The following is a 20,915-nucleotide window of genomic DNA, read 5'->3' as shown; positions in this document are numbered from 1 at the left end:
ATGTGTCCATGAGTAGTTATTGCTGTTGTTCAGCTGGAATTTGAGATTTGTGAATTAAAACAGAAGAATTTGTTCTTGAAATGAGTGACAAGTCTAAATATATTTTTGGAATGGCAACATTTCATATTAGTATGTCATCCTTGTTTATATTTATGTACACTCGTATTATGTAAATACCTACCTAGAGACTTTAAATTTTCTTAAACATGAGGAATTTACATTGATCTCACAGGAATCCAAAAGATATAAACTGATACTTTAAAAAAGGTCTAGTATTTGCATTGGTGTGCCTATAGCGGTTCCTCTGGAGCTATCACGTTTCATTGGTTCAAATCTTTGATTTTTGTAGAATACCTAATCACACATTATTCAAAATTTTCTTGTTTCCTAGGAACTATTCCATTTTCCCTGGGAAATCACAGAAATAGGATTATAAACGTGCATTTTATGTTCAAATTATTTCTTAAATAAGTATATGAGAAATTAAGGGTCAATACAAACTGAGGTAAGATGTTCAGTCATAAGCCTTACCATGGCTTAACAACTCTACTGTTTTCTTTGATTCATGTTTAAATTAATGATGGCAACAACTCTTATTATTCACTAATGTTTTATCTCCACAACATTTGTCATTATTTTTATTAATTTATAATGTTGGTTTTATTTTGCTATATCTTATTTTTGTGAAGACTTTCTAGAACAAGATAAAGCATTAAGAATATAAAAAGAAACAAATAATCTAAGAGAAAATTAAATTCTCAAGCTTGATATTCTCATCAGACAGTTGCCCATCTGGGTTTAAATGCCACTCTGATTGATTTAGCCCATGGCGCTCACTAGTCAGAGTCTTTAGTTAGCATCTTTAAGAAACAAGTCATTTTGTTTTACACCAGAGTGTAGCATAAGTCAGCAATTTGGTTATTATGAAGAAAAACCAACCTTGGTAGATTTAAGAATTAAATCTCCATTTGTTTTGCATTTACCCTTATACTAGTTTTGCACCTTTTTTTGGTTAAGATTACACCTAGGTATTTTATCTTTTGGGGAACTCTCATAAATGAGATTGATTTAACATCTTAATACTTTACTAAATTGTACTTTTTGCAGTAGCATTGTAAAAAATTGAAGTTCTTGGATTTTCTAGATATGCAATCTTATTAAATGCAAATAGGAATACTTAGAACTTTCCTTTCCAATCCCTTTTGGTTTTCTTCCCCCCAATCCAATTGCTTTCTCTTTATTTTAACTGCTTTTGCTAATACTGACATTAACTTTAAAAAAATAGTCCTAATAATAGCTTCAGATTTAAATGGGGAACCTAGTATTTCCCCATTAAGTAAGATATTAGTTTTTAGTCTATATGTGTGTGTGTACTTTGTAAAAGTGCCTGTATACATGTACATATTCAGATTAAGGATGTTTCCATTGATATCCATCTTATTGAGCGTTTTAATGAATATTTATTGAGAATTTTCTGGAATCTGAAGATGTGATCTTATGATTTTTCCTTTAAATCTTCTAATATAGTGAATAACATTAATCGATTTCCTCATTTAAAAATTTTTACTTCCTGCCTTGCTTTCTGAAATAAACCTCACTTGGAGTTATCTCTATAATCTACATTTGAATTGACTTGCAAATAACTTAATTTATATTTTATATAAATATTCATAAGTAGTATTTTTCTTCCTTTTGTACCACTTTTGTCAGGTATCAATTTATAGTTGCTCTATAAATTTTTTTTATGCTACAGTTCGCTGAAATAGTTAAGTAGCAGCAATATTATTTAAGTTTTTGGATATTTGGCAGAATTTCCAGAAACAAATAGAGATTGGTCATTTTGGGGAGATGGACTCCTTGAAAACTTTCTCAGTTTCTTTTATGGACAGTATTCTTTTAGACTTTTGATGTCCATTGGGATTTTATGTATTCCAAAAAAGTATCCAATACATCTGGATTTTCAACGTTATTTTTAAAGATTTGCACAATGTAATTTCCTTTAAGATCATTTATTTCAATAATTATTTTTCATTTTTCATTTTATATATTTGTGCTTTCTATTCTCCAAATGAAATTATCTGGTGGTTCATTTGTTAGTTATTTTTAAGGACTAGGTTATTCAATTATTAGATCTATAGTTCTCTTCTGTTATTTTCTGCTTTTATCTTTATTTCTTTCTACTTGTTAATTTTTTACCTTTTTAATGTGGTTGCTAATTAATATTTTAGTAATTAAATTTTGACGATATACGTATTTAAGGCCATGCATAAAATATTTATTCTGTTCTTCTAACCATATGTCTATTTTGCTTTAGTCTTGGCTTTGAATTTAAATATTGGATAAAAATTAAAAGAACTAAGAATAAAACAAATAAAGAAAAAAGTAGAAAGAATCAGACAAAAAGTGATTGATATAGCAGATAGGTAAAGAAGATCCAAAATAGTTCTAATTGCCTAAAAAGAAAAAATAAACCAAGAGAGGTCACAACTAAAATTTACAATTATAATTCAAGAAAACTTTCACAATATTAAAATGGACCCGATTCCTGAAAGACTTCACTGGGAGTCTTTCCTAGGACAACTGACCCAACTTAATACTATATATTAAGATAAAGGGGAAACAAAGTCATTTATAAGGGAAAAAAATCAATTGGTAATCCGACATCTTGACAGCAACATATATTCAAGTCTTCACTGGAACAACTTTTAAAATAAAAAGGAAATAATGTGTGAATATTCTATAAAGTAAATGAAAATCAACTTTTCAGCAGAGGAAACACACAGAAGAAAGCAATGAAGCAGAACAAATTTGAACAGAGTACAATTTGAATAAAATATAATTAAACTTTAATTGCGTGTATGAAACAACATCTTGGATCAGAAAGACTGATTCAGACTAAACAACTAAAATGGAGTAGAGAGGATATTATACCTGTTTACATAATTTTGCCTTTTGAAACATGTACATTCCTATATGTTAAAAATGACATAACATTAAATTAAAAATGGAGAGGAAGAAAAACCTCAAAATTAAAAAAAATGGAAATGAATATCTATTTATATATAAAATAAGCACAGGGAATTATTTCAAGGGAATTTTTTTTCTTGCTAAGGAATATTTGCCCTGAGCTAACATCCATGACAATCTTCCTTTATTTTTTTAGTACGTGGGCTGCCAGCACAGCATGGCCACTAACAGAGCAGTGTAGGTCTGCGCCTGGGAACCGAACCTAGCCCGCTTAAGCAGAGTGCACCAAACTTAACTGCTAGACCACCTGGGCTGGCCCCAAGGGATTTTTAGATACAGTACTTTGCATGACCTTAGATGGATATATTCTAGGCTTAGAAATAACTGCAGTTTTAGAACTTTTATCATTTGTAGTAATTGTAGGGTTTTTATTTGAAATTATTTTATGTAAATTCTAAGTAAGATCAAATAGATTAATATACTACTGTTGCTACAGTCTTTGTTTTTCAGTTTAAAAGAGGCACAATTATAAAGAAGACATGAAAAAATTCTGTCCTTAATTTTGGGACATGGAAATATTAGTGTGAACTGGAACATGGAATTGCAACTATCACACCTACCCTTTTCTTGGTCTCTGCAGTCTCATTTATGGGTTAAAACTGGGTAGTTATCTAAGGATTACAACATCAATTTTCAGTCAACTCTTTTGGGAATCCACCCTAGAGGGTTGGCGGGCCATCTTGGAATATGGGAGTAGGTAATGCCTACTCTTTGGGCCTCAGACAAAACTAAAACTGAAGAAATTCCACTTAAATAGTCTATGCTTTTTGATGTGTTTTACCATGGAATATATTACTGCACTTAAGCTAAGTGGTATTTTCTATTTCAAGGTCTGATTTTGCATTGCACATCTTAGGAACTGATCTCTCGTACATCTGTGCTGTCATTTGCTAACCAAATCAAGTTGGAGAAAAGCAGATTCTTTATCAATTATTTTCTAGTTACTACTTTTCTTCAATATGACAGTAAGTTAATCATGAAGTCTTTGTTAATATAATGCCAAATGGAAATGATTTGTCTAACTCAGGATTTGTCTTTATTTCCAGATGGGGAATAATAGAAATCTAATATTATTTCTTGATTTTGAGTTTAACCTCTGTTCTTATGTACTTTACAGAGACCAAATCATTAGTTTGGAATAGGGCCTTAGATTTTTAAGCAATAATTCAATTTCTTCTCTACAAACCTTTAATAGTTGCAAGATGCTTTGGGTCCCAGTGTAAGAAATCCTATTTGTTGTTAGCAATACCCTATCCTTTCTTGAAGCTGCTGCTTTGAGAGTACTTGCCACTTGATTAAGTTGCCAGGAGGAGAGCACACAATCATACAGTGTGGCCATCCAAGATGCAGTATTGTAACTCCTCCCTTGGTTCAGGATTCAGTGTGCACGTGTACAATATTTTACAGTGCCCATTGTCACAGGAACGTATCAATGACAAGTTGTTCTTCACAATCAAATTTCTGGCCCTACTTGTACCACTTGAGTCTGAGAGAAGAAAATACTACAGTTGATTAAATTTATGTTTACCAGAAAGTCAGGTCAAATGAAGCTTAGAGAAGCTTTCTACTTTTGGATATCTAGTTCACTTACAAGGATATAAATATTACCAATAACAAGAGAAGAAAACAGTCACCCAATTTCTATCAAACACATCCTGGCAAGTATCCAAAAAAGGATATACATATTATATATTCATAAAGGATTCCATATTCTCTTTTCACCAAGCCATTGGATATTGATGATGTCAATATCTGATGTACTTAAATATTCTACTTAGATACTTAGATGTACCAATTAAATAATGTAATTTAAACTTATGATATAATCACACATAAAACTACATGTTAATATACAAAAGAATTACATATATCTTCCAAATAAAGGGTTCCTCTTTGTGAGTTAGTTAATTTGGAATTTATAGATGCTGGGAAAAATAAGATGAATTAAGAACAAAGTTCTGTTAGTAGAAGAAAAAGACCCATATACATCTAAATATAATGCATATCAAGCTGTGGAAATTACAATAATACTGGCTTAAAAAGAACACTAGATGACCAGAAAAAGATATATTAATATGACAACAGTAATTATGAAGATTTTACAAAGAAGATCGATTTGACCTGAAACTTGAACTTGTTCCAGGTAAATAAGGTGTACTTTTTATTACAAATAGAGGAAACAGAGATGAAAATATGTTAAAACATTCAGGGAGCAAAAAGAGGAAAAGTGAATTAAAAGTGAAAGGTGGTACTCGGAAAGATGCTCAACATCAATCATCATTAGGGAGATGCAAATCAGAACCATGAGATACAATTTCTCAGCCATGAGGATGACTATTATTAAACAAACAAACAAACAAAAACAACCACTAGCACCACCACCATCAGCAGCAACAAAACAGAAAATAGCAAGTGTTGGCGAAGATATGGAGGAATTGAAACATCCGTGCAGTGCTGGTGGGAATGTAAATGGTGCAACCACTATGGATTACAGTATGGCAGTTCCTCAAAAACTTAAAAATGGAATTACCATATTATCTAGCAATATTACTTCTGGGTACATACCCCAAAGAATCGAAAGCAGAGACTTGAACAGATATTTGTACACCCAGGTTCATAGCAGCATTATTTGCAGTAGTCAAAAGGTGGAAACAATCCAAGTGTCCATTGACAGCTGAATGGGTAAACAAAATGTGGTATATACATGCTATGGAGTATTGTTCAGCCTTAGAGAGGAAGGAAATTCTTACACATGCTACAACATGGATGAACTCAAAAACACTATGCTAAGTTAAACAAGCCAGTCACAAAAGAACAAATACTGTATGAGTTCACTTTTATGAGGTACCTAGTGTATTCCAATTCATAGAGAGTTAGAGAGTAGGATAGTGGTTACCCAGGGGCTGGGCTTGGAGGTAGTAGGGACTTCTTGTTTAATGGGTGCAGAATTTCAGTTATGCAAGTTGAAAAGAGTCATGGGAATGGATGGTGCTGATATTTGCACAACAATGTGAATGTACTTAATGCCACTGAATTTTACACTTAAAAATGGATAAAATGGCAAAATTTATCTTATGTAGATTTTACCAAGTAAAAAAGTGAAAGATGGGCAGAATAGTAAAGGAGATGACCTCTAGAGTTTGGTCAGGGCCAGATGAATGTCAGGCTAAGGAAAGTAGCGTGCTTTCTAGCCCTGACAAATGAAAAGCCTAGACAAAGTGGGATGGACGTAAGTGCTGATAAAGTATTGAGATTCCATTTACCTACAGGCAGTCAAGGTGTGATGTCTTCTCCCAAAGATAGTTTTTAATTCCTTCCTGTGTTTAAATTCTTTCCTGTGTGATAGTTTTAAATGCCCTCCCTGTGCATACATGCCATTCCTCTGTGTGGGATAACCTTCCATTGAAACACTATTTAAGCTGAAAAACATTTTTTTTTTCTGAGAACGATTTCAGCAATATCAAAAAATGCACTCAGAAAATTCACATTCCATTCACTTCCCACACCATCTTCAGCAACTCTCCATCTGTGCATTTTTTACCTTTCCCAAACAAGTTTGGCCGTGAGAACTTAATTAAAACTACTAAGCTCTGGTGACAGAAGTGGTGTGTGGTTTATCCAAGTCATTCTTTTTCTCACATGTTTTTATTCAAGTTTTAGGTTGGCAGCAATATATTCAGTGAAAGTGTGCCCCTCCCCCAGCTGGAGGGGAGAAACCTTAATGCGGCCCTATTCACCTTTGCTGGTGGTTGGTTCAGGGTGGGCATAAGACCCAATTTTTATCAATGAGAATAAAGGGAAGTCTCTGGGTGACCACGAAGGAAGATTTTCCTTTCTGCTATAAAGTGAAGTAGGAGAAATGACTACTTCCCCCTCTCTTCTTCCTTCCTGTGGTTGCTGGTATATGAGAATGTGATTTCCAGAGTTGAGACAGACATGCCGTGGCCATGGCAGGAGGTATTGTTAACACATTGAGGACCGCGGAGCAGGAGGATGATGAAAGTACTAGGTTCATGTTAACATCACCAACTTGTTACTCTGGAATTGCTTAATTTTGGATTTCTTGCAATGTGTGAGAATGAATGTTTGTATCACTTAAGACACTTTTCTTTGAGCATTTTTTTAAGCTTAAATTTGGTTGCATCTTAACTGATATACTCCTTTCTTTTGTTTATTTATTTACGTATTTTGAAGGTGAAATCCTCATACTAGCTGAGGTTTCTCTAAGGAAGAAAATAAAACAAAGCATTGTAGTGGGCTCAGGTGGATGGCATAAGTACACAGATTTACTCTACAGATTTTCCATTAATAGATAAATATTAATGTTAAATTAGTTAGCTGTCTATAAAAGCAAGGAGAAAGCAGAAAATCAATATTCTCCTATCTCTTGCCATCTTATTTTCTGAATTGTGTTTATAAACTCCTTCCAAGCTTACGGAAAATTGTCAGTCTTCAAATTGGTAGAAAATACCAGTTCTTCTAATTCATGGAACAAAAATCTTTTTAAAATCATTGATTACAACCCAAAAAGGGGATTTCTGAAATGTACAATTTTCAATCATTAATCTCTTTTCTCTCAGGTTTTAAGAGCAGACATAATTCTCACTTAAAATATCTTTTTGACTTTAAGCAGAAAGAATGAAGATGTATTATGGGTATTGCAATGCTCTTAGCTTCACCAGTGATTGCTGTGTAGCTGCAGATAAGTGATTACTCTTTAATAAACTAAGATGAGAATCTTAATCATTAATAAAATTTGTCAGGTGTGGCAGAATCCCAGATGCTTGCATAATTCCTCTCATCCTCCTGCTCAAGTAAAATCACCTGGGAAATATAGTTAATTGTTTGCAGCGTGGAAATATGTCTAAATGCAGAGTTGCAAAAAAAAAAAAATAACAATGATTTAATTTGCAGACTTGTATCCAATAATTGCAGAACAAATAAGACTTGGGGAAAAGAAAGAGATCAAATCTAGGATTGGTTAAGATATGAAATAGTATTGGTGTTTGAAAATGACAGGAAAGGAAAGGCAATCTGATGATCCACAATAGGTGAAGGAAAAGAATGACCTGCTTCTGAAGGTTGACCAAGATGTCTTGGATAGGATCCTGAGAAGAAAGATCATTCTTTTCTGATCTAAAGGGAGAGGTATGTTGAACCAAATTATGTGTATGTTGGCAGTGTAATTTGGAACGGTTTCTCCTCCAACAGGTGACAAAAATGTGGCAGTGGATCAAAGTATAGAATTTTAAAATTTATTTCTCATTCATTTTAAGTTCAGAAAAAATAGAACTCGACTCGTCTAGAAAACACTTTATTATCAAGAAATTTCGTTCAGTTTATCCCACTGTTGATAATCCTTCAGCCAAGAAGAAATTGTGTTAAAATAATGTTAAATTCTATTTATTAGGATATTACTCTGAAATTCTTTTTTTATTTGTTTCACATGAATGTCTTATTAATACTCAAACAAATATGTGCTTTAAAGGCTTTGATAAGGAAATATGTTTTCTATTTTTTTTTAACATTTCTTTTCTCTTTTCTATTCTACTTACCCCAGTACCCAGTACAGTGCTTTTCACATAGTAGAAATTAGAAGATTTTAATTAACCAATTGAACTTTTTGTTGAAACTCATGCACATATAGCCAAATGCAGCTCCGTACAAGAGTTGTTTATTTAATCAACTTGTTGCTGTGTAAGTTTTAAATATACAGACATAACTTGTTACAGTGCGCTGCACTTTACTGCACTTCCCAGATACCGCCGTTTTTACAAATTGAAGGTTTGTGACAACTCTGTATCGAGCCATTGTTCGACACCATTTTTCCAAATGCATTTGCTCACTTCATGTCTCTGTGTCAAATTTTGGTAATTCTCACTATATTTTAAAACTTTTTCATTACTATTATATTTGTTATGGTGATCTATGACCAGTGATCTTTAATGTTACTGTTGTAATTGTTTTAGGGTGCCATGAACCATGCCCATAAGACTGGAAACTTAATCAATAAATGTTGTGTTTGTTCTGACTGCTCCACAGCCTGGCCATTTCCTCATCTCTCTCCTTCTCCTCAGGCCTCTCTCTTCCCTGAGGCACAGTATTGAAATTAGGCCAATTAATAACCCTACAATGGCCTCTAAGTTTTCAAGTGAAAGAAAGAGTTGTGTGTCTCTCACATTAAATCAAAAGCTATAAATGATTAAGCTTAGTGAGGGAGGCATGTCGAAAGCCAAGATAAGCAGAAAGCTAGACCTCTTAACGCCAAACAGTTAGTCAAGTTTTGAATGTAAACAGAAAGTTCTTGAAGGAAGTTAAAAGTGCTACTCCAGTGAATACACAAATGATAAGAAAGCAGAACAGCCTTATTGCTGATATGGAGAAAGTTTCAGTGGTCTGGATAGAAGATCAAACCAGCCACAACATTCCCTTAAGCCAAAGCCTGATCCAGAACAAAGCCCTAACTCTCTTCAATTCTGTGAAGGCAGAGAGAGGTGAGGAAGCTCTAGAAGAAAAGTTTGAAGCTAGCAGAGATTCGTTCATGAGGTTTAAAGAAAGAAGCCCTTTCTGTAACATAAAATTGCACAGTGAAGCAGCAAGTGCCAATGTAGAAGCTGCCGCATGTCATCCAAAAGATCTAGCTAAGATAATTAATGAAGGTGGCTACAATAAACAATGGATTTTCAGTGTAGATGAAACAGCCTTCTATTGGAAGAAGATGCCATCTAGGACTTTTCACAGCTAGAGAGAAGTCAATGCCTGGCTTCAAACATTCAAAGGAGAGGATGATTCTCTTGTTAGGGGCTAACGCAGATGGTGACTTTAAGTTGAAGCCAATGCTCATTTACCATTCCAAAAATCCTAGGGTCCCTAAGAATTATGATAAATCTACTCTGCCTGTGCTCCTTAAATGGAACAACAAAGCCTTGGTGACAGCACATCTGTTTACAACATGGTTTACTGAATATTTTAAGCCCACTGTTGAGAACTACTGCTCAAAAAAAAACATTCCTTTCAAAATATTACTGCTCAATGACAATGCACCTGGTCAACCAAGAGCTCTGATGGAGATGTACAATGACTTTCATGTTGTTTTCATGCCTGATAACACAACATCCATTCTGCAGCCATGGATCAAGGAGTAATCTCAACTTTCAAGTCTTATTATTTAAGAAATATATTTTGTAAGGCTATTGTTGCCATAGATAGTGATTCCTCTGATGGATCTTGGCAAAGTCAATTGAAAACCTTCTGGAAAGGATTCACCATTCTAGATGCCATTAAGAACATTTGTGATTCATGGGAAGAGGTCAAAATTTCAACACCAACAAGAGTTTGAAAGAAGTTGATTCCCACTCTCATGGATGACTTTGAGGAGTTCCAGACTTCAGTGGAGGAAGGAACTGCAGATGTGATGGAAATAGCAAGAGAATTAGAATTAGATGTGGAGCCCAAAGATGTGACAACTACTGCAATCATGATAAAACAGTGGATGAGGAGTTACTTCTTATGGATAAGCAAAGAAAGTAGTTTCCTGAGATGGAATCTACTCCTGATGAGGAATCTGTGAAGATTGTTGAAATGACAAAGGATTTAAAAGATTACATACACTTAGTTGATAAAGCAGTGGCAGGGTTTGAGAGGATTGGCTCCAATTTTAATAGAAGTTCTACAGTTGGTAAAGTACTATCAAACAACATCATGTGATGCAGAGAAACTGCTCGTGAAAGGAAGAGTCAATCAACGTAGCAAACTTCATTGTTGTCTTATTATTAGTTTATTTTGAGGAAGATTAGCCCTGAGCTAACCTCCGCCATGAATCCTCCTCTTTTTTGCTGAGGAAGACTAGCCCTGAGCTAAAATCCATGCCCATGTTTCCCTGCTTTATATGTGGGACGCCTGCCACAGCATGGTTTGACAAGCGGTGCATAGGTCCGCACCCAGGATCCGAACTGGCGAACCCCAGGCAGCCGAAGCAGAATGTGTGAACTTAACTGCTGTGCCACCTGGTCAGCCTCCATTGTTGTCTTATTTTAAGAAATTGCCACAGCCACTCCAACCTTCAGCAGTCACCACCCTGATCAGTCAGCAACCATCAACATCAAGGCAAGATCCTCCACCAGCAAAAAGATTATGACTTGCTGAAGGCTCCGATGATGGTTAGCATTTTTCATCAAGAAAATATTTTTAATTAAGATATGCACTTTCTTTTTATAAATAATGTTATTGCACATTTAATAGGCTATAGTATAGTGTAAACATAACTTTTATATGCACTGGGAAACCAAAAAATTCATGCGACTCACTTTATTGCGATATTAGCCTTATTACAGTGATCTGGAATCAAACCTGCCATATCTCTGAGGAATGCCTGTAAATAAATACAAATTAATACATTTTGAAAAATATGAAAATATTTTAAGCACACAAATTCATCTCCTGCTATTTCAGTCTAAACCTCTGATAACGAGTTGTAGTTGTTGAAAATTGACAGAGTAGTTGCTAAGTGTAAAAGTTGCTGACAGATTTTAACAGCTATTTTCTAAGATGTCGTTCTCTATGTACTTGAGAAAGCCAAGTTAAAGATTTTTATACTGTTAATATCAAGAAGCCATGGTGTTACAAGCTTTATAAGAAGAATTAAGAGTGAACCTACATATATAGTTCACTATTATACTCCTATTTTTTAAAAGATCAATTTCTGTGTACAAAGTGAGGTTTTAAACCACATTAAACTTTAGGGACATTCACCAAGAGGGCCTTAATAGCTCTGTTAGTAGCATTTTCCTTAGCAGAAGATGATAATATTGACCTGTTTTCTAGAAGTGTTCTGTGTAATAACAGCTAAAAACTATTTCTAGATCCTTAGGACCGATGAAATCTTATATCAATAACCAAGTTAGGCTACAGTATTATTTTTCTTATCTAATGTTAATTTCTCTCTGAACTATGTTTTTTTGGAAGGATTTGAAAAATATCCTCATATTAGAGTATATTCAAGACAGGCATATCTTGATTTAAGCAACAATATATAAATAAAAAATTTAAAAGTATCAAGAAATTCAAAGTGTGTGTGAGTATGTATGCACGTGTGTGTGTGTTAATAAGCCAGTTATCAGTGTTGAGCATGTACGGCTAAGGTGAAAAATACCTTATAGTTTATCAGTCCTTGAGTTTTCCTTGCTAACATAGTTATAAACATGGATGGCTGGTTTAAATTGAAGAAAAGCAATATTAATTTTAAGAAGGGTTTTCTTACGGGCATTTTCAGTAAACCATTTCTTTTTAGTGATCATAAGCTTTATGCACTATCAGTATAACACATCATGCCTGGTTTCATCAGCAATTATAAAATGTCATCTTCCAAGATGTGATAAACTCAGCAGGCTAAAATGGATGCAGTTCACTAAAGCCCTTGACTCTAGCTTTAAATAAAACTTTTTCTATTGAATAGGTAAAAAAAAAGAATACATTAACAAAAGGGGGAAAAATTCAGCTAGATCCTTCTTTTGCAATATTGCATAGTCAATAGTGCATACCCAGGAAATCTATAAAAGCATAAGGACATGTTGTTTTGCCTTGTTGATATCATCAGACATGAATAGAAAATATAATATAAAAATAGAGAGTCTAAAAAAGTAGTTTATCAAAACACAATATTAAAATGTATAATATAAGGATACCGTGATCTCCTTTTAAACTGTACAAAGGGTCATGAAAGCATAATCTCTAATAGGATTTCATGCTCCCATAACCAATAGCACAGTGCTAAGTATACAATAAGTTTCAGTGTGAAAAAGTTGTTATGAAATGATAAAAAGAGTCTAATTTTTAGACATATCAGAACTACTACTGCTTTCTTGGAAAACTCAATATCCTAAGATGGTAGTTTTAGATGATTATTTTAAAAGTGTCTTGTGTCCCAAGTAGATTAAATGATAGTGTACTTTCTTCACATAATACTCAATCAGATTAAGTTATCATCAAGAACATTGGTACCCATGAATATTTTTGAGGTTCAGCATTTTTTATCAGATCTGTGTAGAAGAGAGGTACACAGACTTTTTACATTTTTTAATTGGTGGGGATATGTTGTTCAAGTTTATCTTATCATTTTGGATTTGCCTCAAAAGGAGCCATCATATGTGAAAATTCTCCTGTGTGTATCATTACCCCAGCCAGATATATTTATCCATCTTACCAAGTAAGCATAGAATAGATTCAAGAAAGATAGGAAGAAATTTGAAGATACACTTTGAAAACCTTCATATTTAATTTACTTACCAGAAAACAAGAATGTAGTAGAGTTCAAAATTAGAGTTTTTAATGTTTTTATTTGCAGTAACATAAAAAACATCTAATTATAAAAGCAATTGCCTTTGCATTGTTGGAGAAAATGAATTCGGATTTTACAGAATCCTCATCCTCCTGCTGGTATGCAAATAGTTACTTAGCAGGAATCATTGCCCAATGAAAATTATCATAAAGTATTAATGATCTGATACAAGAATGTTCCATAGAATAGAATCCATAATTTTAGACTCAGAAAGGACTTTTGAAATAATTTTGTTAAATCCCCTCATTTAATATATAAGAAATCTGGAGTCTAGAAATATTACACAATGTGCCACATCTAGTCAGAGTCAGACTTAAGACTAGAATTCAGGTCTCTTAGTTTAGCAACCAATATTCTTTGCATCACTATGCAAGTTTTCACTGGAGAAATTATAGTGATTACCCAGTTTCCCTCTTGGTGGAAATCCTCCACTTGTGTTAACACTCATGTGAAGGAAATCAATGTGGCCTTATACTTTGAGATGCTCTTTAAATTAGTTTTCCAGGAACAATTCAGGTTAGTTCGAGGACTATTGTAACAGAGAAAATAAAAGGTTGATCTTTAGAGATTTATTTTTACATGTATAAGTTAAAAATTATTAGATTAACCTCTCAGTCTTCATATTATGCAACTTGTGCTTACCAAATTTTAGCCTTGCACAAAGTTTTCTCTGAAATAGTGTAATACCTAATTTGAGGTTTAAGAACAGGGATAGAGTCAGCATGGGAGGATATACACAGCAGTTAATGGTACAGTAACATTGAAGGTTTTAAATCTGAAATTGGAATGAAAGTGAGGGCTGCCAAAGATCAGGTGATAAGCTCAAAAGAGGAAGAAATGTGATTATCCTACCACCCAAAGCCTCATGCTTTGAGGTGGATAAGTTTGTCCAACCTGTAAGAACAGCTTTGCTCAATGATGCCGAGAGAAGCAAGCTGAGAATTACCAGCAGTCTCTTGAGTGGACATGGATCAGTAGTGCCTAATCCAAGGAGAAATGATTAAGCTGACTGCCCTGGCCAAGACTGAGATTCAGAGAATTGTAGCTAAAGATAAATATGGGGAGAAGTGTTTAGGAGAAAGGAGCAGAGTGGATTAGGTGTGTAGGTACAGCAACAGTTCAGGGCAAAATGAATTGCTTTTCAGGTTGTGCATATTGGAAAGAATGAGTCATAAGTAACTTTAAGGAAATACAGAATATTGTTCAAGTTTGTTAGAGCAGGAGTTTTCACCCGTCTGGATTTTGCCTAAATGAGCTACCAGAATGGAACACAATTCTCAATGGAGTCTCAAGCCAACGTCATCGGGAGAGAAGTGGGGCTCTCCAACAGCACGGGCTGCCTTTTGGAGTCCGCTTTAGCTTGTTCTATTCTGGCAATCTCTGCTCAGGAATATCCATATGCTGACATCTGTAAGTGGAAATATATTATCTATACTACAGGACAATTCTAAGTACTAAAATTTGAGTGAGGAAACTCACTCACGAAGGCCTCCTGCTCATTTCTACTCCATTCAAGAAACAGATATTGATAAGAAACATGGCTAGACTAGATGCTGTGAGGACTACAATCAGGAGGCTGAAGTTAAGATACATGCAAACTATCATCTGAAAAAGTGATCTGTGCATGAATTTTTCAATAAGATTCAAGGTGAATGAACCTTAACACAATTCCTCTCAACCTAATGGCATGCTTTTCCTAGCATCAATTTCCTATTTTATGCAAACATCTTTTGATTGGTACCTCAGCCTTGCCTCTGAAATATAACTATTTAATATCCTAAATAGTTAGATCTGCCATATTCTTAAGCATTATTTCATTTCTGTATCCCCACTCTGATGATTGAATCTATAAAGGTGAGTATCTTTCTCTCTGCTTTTGTTCCTCATCCTTCTTTCCTCCCTTGTTAAATCAACTTCTCCTCTTAAGGGCCATGGAATATCCTCTCCTTAAAGGATCTGAGCCAGGATGACTATAATTTTTCCTGTTGGATGCATTTCAGTCCAGATGACTGGCCTGAGGTAGAGATGTTGTTATACAAGAGGAAGAGAGGAACCCAGCTGAGCCAATTTGGTGCCTCCCTGTATTCTCTTGCCCTATTCTAAATGTAAATGTGCAGGTAAAATAAAACTGGGTTGAGACAGGCATGGCAGCCTGGGGTTCAACTTCCTTGTGGATGAGGCTCTGTCACATCACTAGAATAAGCCCTTGAGTCCAGCAAAGGTGGTAGTTGAGATTGAGGGGAATGTAGAATGCACAGTTGAAGAGAGAGATGGTATTAATTGCAACCTGATACCAACTACAGTAGCAATGGTTATAGTTTGTCCCACTAGCTTCTTTTTTCTGTTTCTCCTTAGGAAAAGTTCACCAGCATCCTGGAGGATCTGCTTTGGGATGGATTTTGGTAGACATAAAGATGCACTGCCCTGATTCCCTTTCAAAAAGATTTTCTGCCTAGCAGTGGATTGTGTAATCAGAAGGCACCTTCCATTTCTCAGCTCTTTCAGGGTCTGCCTGAGCTACAGAGAGCTACTTTCCTGAGGTCAAACCTTTCCTGGGGATCCTGCATCCAGTGACTGAGTGAAGCAGAGATATAAAGATGCAGCTATTTTGGTCAGATGAACAATTCTTGCCCTAGAGCTCCCCACTAGGTTTCCCAAGGCTGTGCTGCATCTCCATCACTGTTCAACTTCTTCCTCTTCTCAATTCCAATGCCTTCACTTCATAGCCACTGATACATGATAAACACCTTGTATCCTGATCTCTATCTCAACATCCTCTTCTGGAGAAAACAATTTATGATACTCACCTTGTGCTAGTCCTCCAAACCTTATGACAAGAACGTTTTAATTCCCAACAACATCAGACTTACCTAATTAAGTTTCTAATTCACTTAACAGTTATTAGGAGTAAATAAGCCAAGGAAAAGCAAGCTACCATTTCAGATGTAAAAATTGTGGAGGGAAAGGACCCTATGGAGGAAGAGTTGTTCTAGGAGACTGAGAGGTGGAGCTGGACTGGGTTTTCCAAGAGAGACTGTCATGAGAGCGACTGATGCAGGAGGCACACTAACTCCTCATCTAATCCGCTTCTACTTAACCAGTCTCTTTGACTCTCCTGATATGGGATTCATTCCTGGAAGTGAGAAGATTACTTTTCCAAGGGACACTTCCATAGAGAAACTTGCCTGATGCATAGCCAAATTTAATTGCAGACACATTTATTAGCAAGAATATTTAGCCTAAGTCTAACTGATTTGTTTTACAGGCTGTATATATATAATTGGCCAAAGAAATTTCCATGATCCTTATAACAACTTAATAAAACAAAGAAAAAAGGTAAAAAATACTTTAACACAATCTACTATGTTGTGCACCTTCCTCTTAATGAAAAAAGAGTCAAAAAAGTAGTCTTCCCAGTGCCACAAACTGTGGAAATTTTGTACCAAATAGTAATGGCCAAAATTAAAATGTTAAAGACAGTGTAGTGAGTACTTGAACACTTTGAACTTCTGGATGTTTGGTGGGAGCATCTAATAATGATGTGCTTTTCAGAATAAAGAAATATATAGCTAGTTGCCTACTCCATAGTCATTATCTTCTTCCTCACTTAAGAAAAAAAGCAAAACAAACAAAACAGTAAGATACCTTGTGTAAAGACTGTGTAAACTACTTTGTAGATACAGCTGGCTGATGAGATGGATGTAACCAGAAAGTGCAGAGAGGAACTTACGGGAATGCTCATGCAGACTGGGACGCACACTTAGCGTAAGCGCTTTTTGACTGTTCCTTTTCATCCTTTTGCTTCTTTGCTCGAGTCCAGGTGTGATGCCTGGAACTCTGCACATTCTGGAACACAAGGCTAACTTGAAGATAGAAAATAAGTGCCAAGGAGAGTAAAGTAGAAAAATAAAAGAATCTTGGGTTCTGATGTCACAAGAGAGTTGTCAGACCTACCCTGGATTGCCTTCCTCAGCACTCATTTCATATAAGAGAGATTGTGTGAAAAAGGCTTCCATCTTTTTGAGCCACTGTTATTCCTGGCTTCAGTTGCTAGCCTCTGAGTGAATTTCTAAGTGATAGTGTACTTTAACCTGGTGACCAAATAAAAATTATTTGATGTAATTATTAAATGAATTAAACTCTATGTCTTTGGTGAATATTTGACTCATATCTTAGTTTTCAGCCCTATATGAATATGGTCATTAATAATTATTAAAAATTATTTTTTTTTCTCAACAGAAGCTACAATCATGTCTTGTCTTAGCAGATGCAAGGCAATTCTAAACTCTGACTAAAATACTTAATTCTTACTTAGAGCAGTATTTTCAGAAACATAAAGATCTGAAAATGTAAAATAGTTTATGAAGGGATTGAATGATTTTTCACTGGTTTTAACTAGATTCAGAGATATTTTAAAAATCAGAATAGCTTAAAGCATTTTCCCCGTGGTCAGTCATCCTTTAGAATTAATCTCACACAAGAGAAATTTTTTATTAATCTTAACTGTCTAATTAGTCACTTATCTGCAATTGGGGATTTGTAGCTACATGCTGATTTAATTAGAATGGCTTTAAAATCCTTCATTTCTTTTATTCTTTTTTTCTCTTTTATACAAACATATTACTTGATAAAGATGAATTTTTGTTTAGACATAATGATAGAGTCTATATCATCTTATTATATTTCTTTTTCAAATACACAGTAAATGATTCTCTATAATATGGATCAGGGATTAGAAATTAACAACTCAACTTCAAAATTAATTTCTGGGACCAAATTAAGATTTAAAGGCATTAGAATTTACTTAATTACACTCCTTGCTGATATCAAGGCACCTACAATCTGAGAACTCCAGAAAATACAGTGTTCAAAAATAAGCCTCCAAGGGGCCAGCCCAGCAGTGTAGTGGCTAAGGTTGTGGGCTCTTTGGCAGCTGGGGGTTTGCAGGTTCGGATCCTGGGTGTGGACCTAGTACCCTCATCAAGCCATGCTGTGGCGGCTTCCCACATAAAAAATTTTATTTAAAAAATGGAGGAAGATTAGCCCAGTGACAATCTTCCTCAAGCAAAATAAGGAAGATTGGCAACAGATGTTAGCTCAGGGCCAATCTTCCTGCTGAAAAAAAAAAGAAGAAAAGTCTCCTAATCTTTCATTTTGGTGAAGAACATTATTTCATAAACATCTTTTCTCAAAATATTTTCATCACATTAAAACATAAGAGAGTTTCCATTATTATTTCTGCAATAGTCACCATTCAAATTATCTTCTATAAATATTCTTAAAAGTTAAATGCTAGAATTCTAGTTCTAGATTTGACTCAGCATATTTTATCTAGCAGAATTTAAAAATATAAAAATTTAAGTTTTTGATAATAAAATTTTAGAAGCAGGATATGTACTGTGGTTCAGAAAAAAAGTACATATGATAAAGTTTAGGAAACATAACAGAGGTCATTTCTTCTCTCAGTTTAAGAACAAAACCTCAACAGAGAAGATATCAGCCTTTTTGACATAAAAACAACAAATATCTAATTTCTACTGTTCCTATTACATTCTGGCTCTGATATGAACTTAAGGTTAGTGACATCTATTTGACCTGAAAAAGACTTATTCTTCTAAAAATTGTCTTTGTTGTAGACTTTTATAATCTGTTTAATCATACACTTCTCAAATCTATCCTCTTTTTTCTAAAGTATTGATACTGGGGTTACATAGTACTATCTTTAAGAAAATGTCTTTGTAGGAAGTGTGTCATTCTCCTACCAAAATGTGCTTTACACACTGTACCTTTCAAATATGTTCACAGTTAATTCAAGTTACCATATAAGCAAGTGTTATGATATAAGGAAGTGTTTTCTCTATTACCTGTATCAATCAGCATATATTGTCTCTTCAAACAATTTTTGTTTTCCTCTTCAAACATCGGAGTAAATTTAATAACAACTCTGACCTTACTTCTAATACATGTCAATTCGTTGTAACTATAATCTATCGAATGAAAAATAAATTTAAAAAGCAAATTTAATATGAATAAACTTGTCCTTTATAGTCTTAAATCAGAAACAAAAGAAAATACACTCCTAGGGATAAGATATCTCAGGTTGAAGAGAAAAATGAATGAATAAATGAAAGCCTGAAAGGTAAAATTTCCATTTGTAATTGAGAAAAATCATGATTTATCTCTGAAAAATAGTGGTGTATCTAGAGTATTATTTCTAACCAAGGCACCATTGACTTTCGAATTAAATAATGCTTTGTTGGGGGGGGCGGTACCATGTGCATTAATGGATGTTAAGCAGCATCACTGGCCTCTACCAGCTAGATGCCAATAGCATGTCCCATATGAGAATCAAAAGTGTCTCTAGACATTGCCTGATATCCCTGGGAAGAAGGGAACACATCTCCCCTGGTTGACAATCAGTGATCTATAGGAACTGAGAAGCATATTTTCCATGTTTTATATGTAAGTATACTAATCAAGATTTGGTTGATTAACGTGTCAACAAGTCCAGACATGGGGTAGACCATATTTATAAAATCTAGCACTGGTTTTTAAGCAATGGTTTAGTGGTAGCAACTTCATCTTTCTTATTGTAATAAAGATACTTGCAAAATATGCAATTACTTTTTTCTTAGATTTAATCAGCTTATGTCGCAGAGGCTCCTTTGAAGTGGCTGGTTATAGACAAGAAGAAAATTTTCTCTAGATATTTTATCCACTTGTACTTTCATAATAATTTTAAATATTTGCACTAGTTTTGTGATGTTTCCATTTTTGCTTCTGCTGCACTAGTGGGGAGCTGTGCTTATTTATGGATTTGTTGTTACTGATTTTTAGTGGATGATAGCTGTGTTAGAGAATTGGCTTTTTACCATTTGTTTCCAAATTAAACCTTGAGTAACTAAAACAACTAACATGTAATTTGAATAGTCATAGAACTTCTTTTACATTATCTTTGCTTTTTTAGTACAAAGGATTAATAATATTTATTTAACAATATTTTCTTCTTTTAGGATTTATTATGGAAAGCTTCAAACCTATAAAAATAGAGGAAATAGAATAACAAACCTCCGTATACTCATTATCCAACTTTAAGAATCAATAACAGGGGCTGGCCCAGTGGTGCAGCAGTTAGGTTCACACCTTCTGCTTTGGTGGCCTGGAGGACGCCAGTTTGGATCCCAGGTGTGAACCTACACACTGCTTGTCAAGCCATGTTGTGGTAGGCATCCCACATATAAAGTAGAGGAAGACGGGCACAGATGTTAGCTCAGGGCCAGTCTTCCTCAGCAAAAAGAGGAGGATTGGTGGCAGATGTTAGCTCAGGGCAAATCTTCCTCAAAAAAAAAAAGGAATCAATAACACATGGCCAAACTTGATTCATTATTACCCCCATCATTTCCCAAACTACCCAAATTATTTTAAGTCAAAATCTTGATTTTTATTATTTTATCTGTATATATGTCAGTAAGTATCTCCAAAATAATAAGATACCTAAAAATTAACAAATAATCCACATAGTCAAATATCCAGTCAGTGTTCAAATTTCCCT

The 20,915-nt window shown here is 34.5% G+C and overlaps 1 pseudogene; it reads left to right on the top strand.

Moving 5' to 3' along the window:
• The first annotated feature begins 9,159 nt into the window (after window positions 1-9,159).
• LOC139044282 (tigger transposable element-derived protein 1-like) lies at window positions 9,160-11,176 on the top strand (annotated as a pseudogene).
• The last annotated feature ends 9,739 nt before the right edge of the window (window positions 11,177-20,915 follow it).

The sequence above is a fragment of the Equus asinus genome, chromosome 1, assembly GCF_041296235.1.
Source record: "Equus asinus isolate D_3611 breed Donkey chromosome 1, EquAss-T2T_v2, whole genome shotgun sequence".
Taxonomy (NCBI): domain Eukaryota; kingdom Metazoa; phylum Chordata; class Mammalia; order Perissodactyla; family Equidae; genus Equus; species Equus asinus.
The sequence above is the reverse complement of the archived record's forward strand: the minus strand, read 5'-3'. Positions and strand labels throughout refer to the sequence as shown.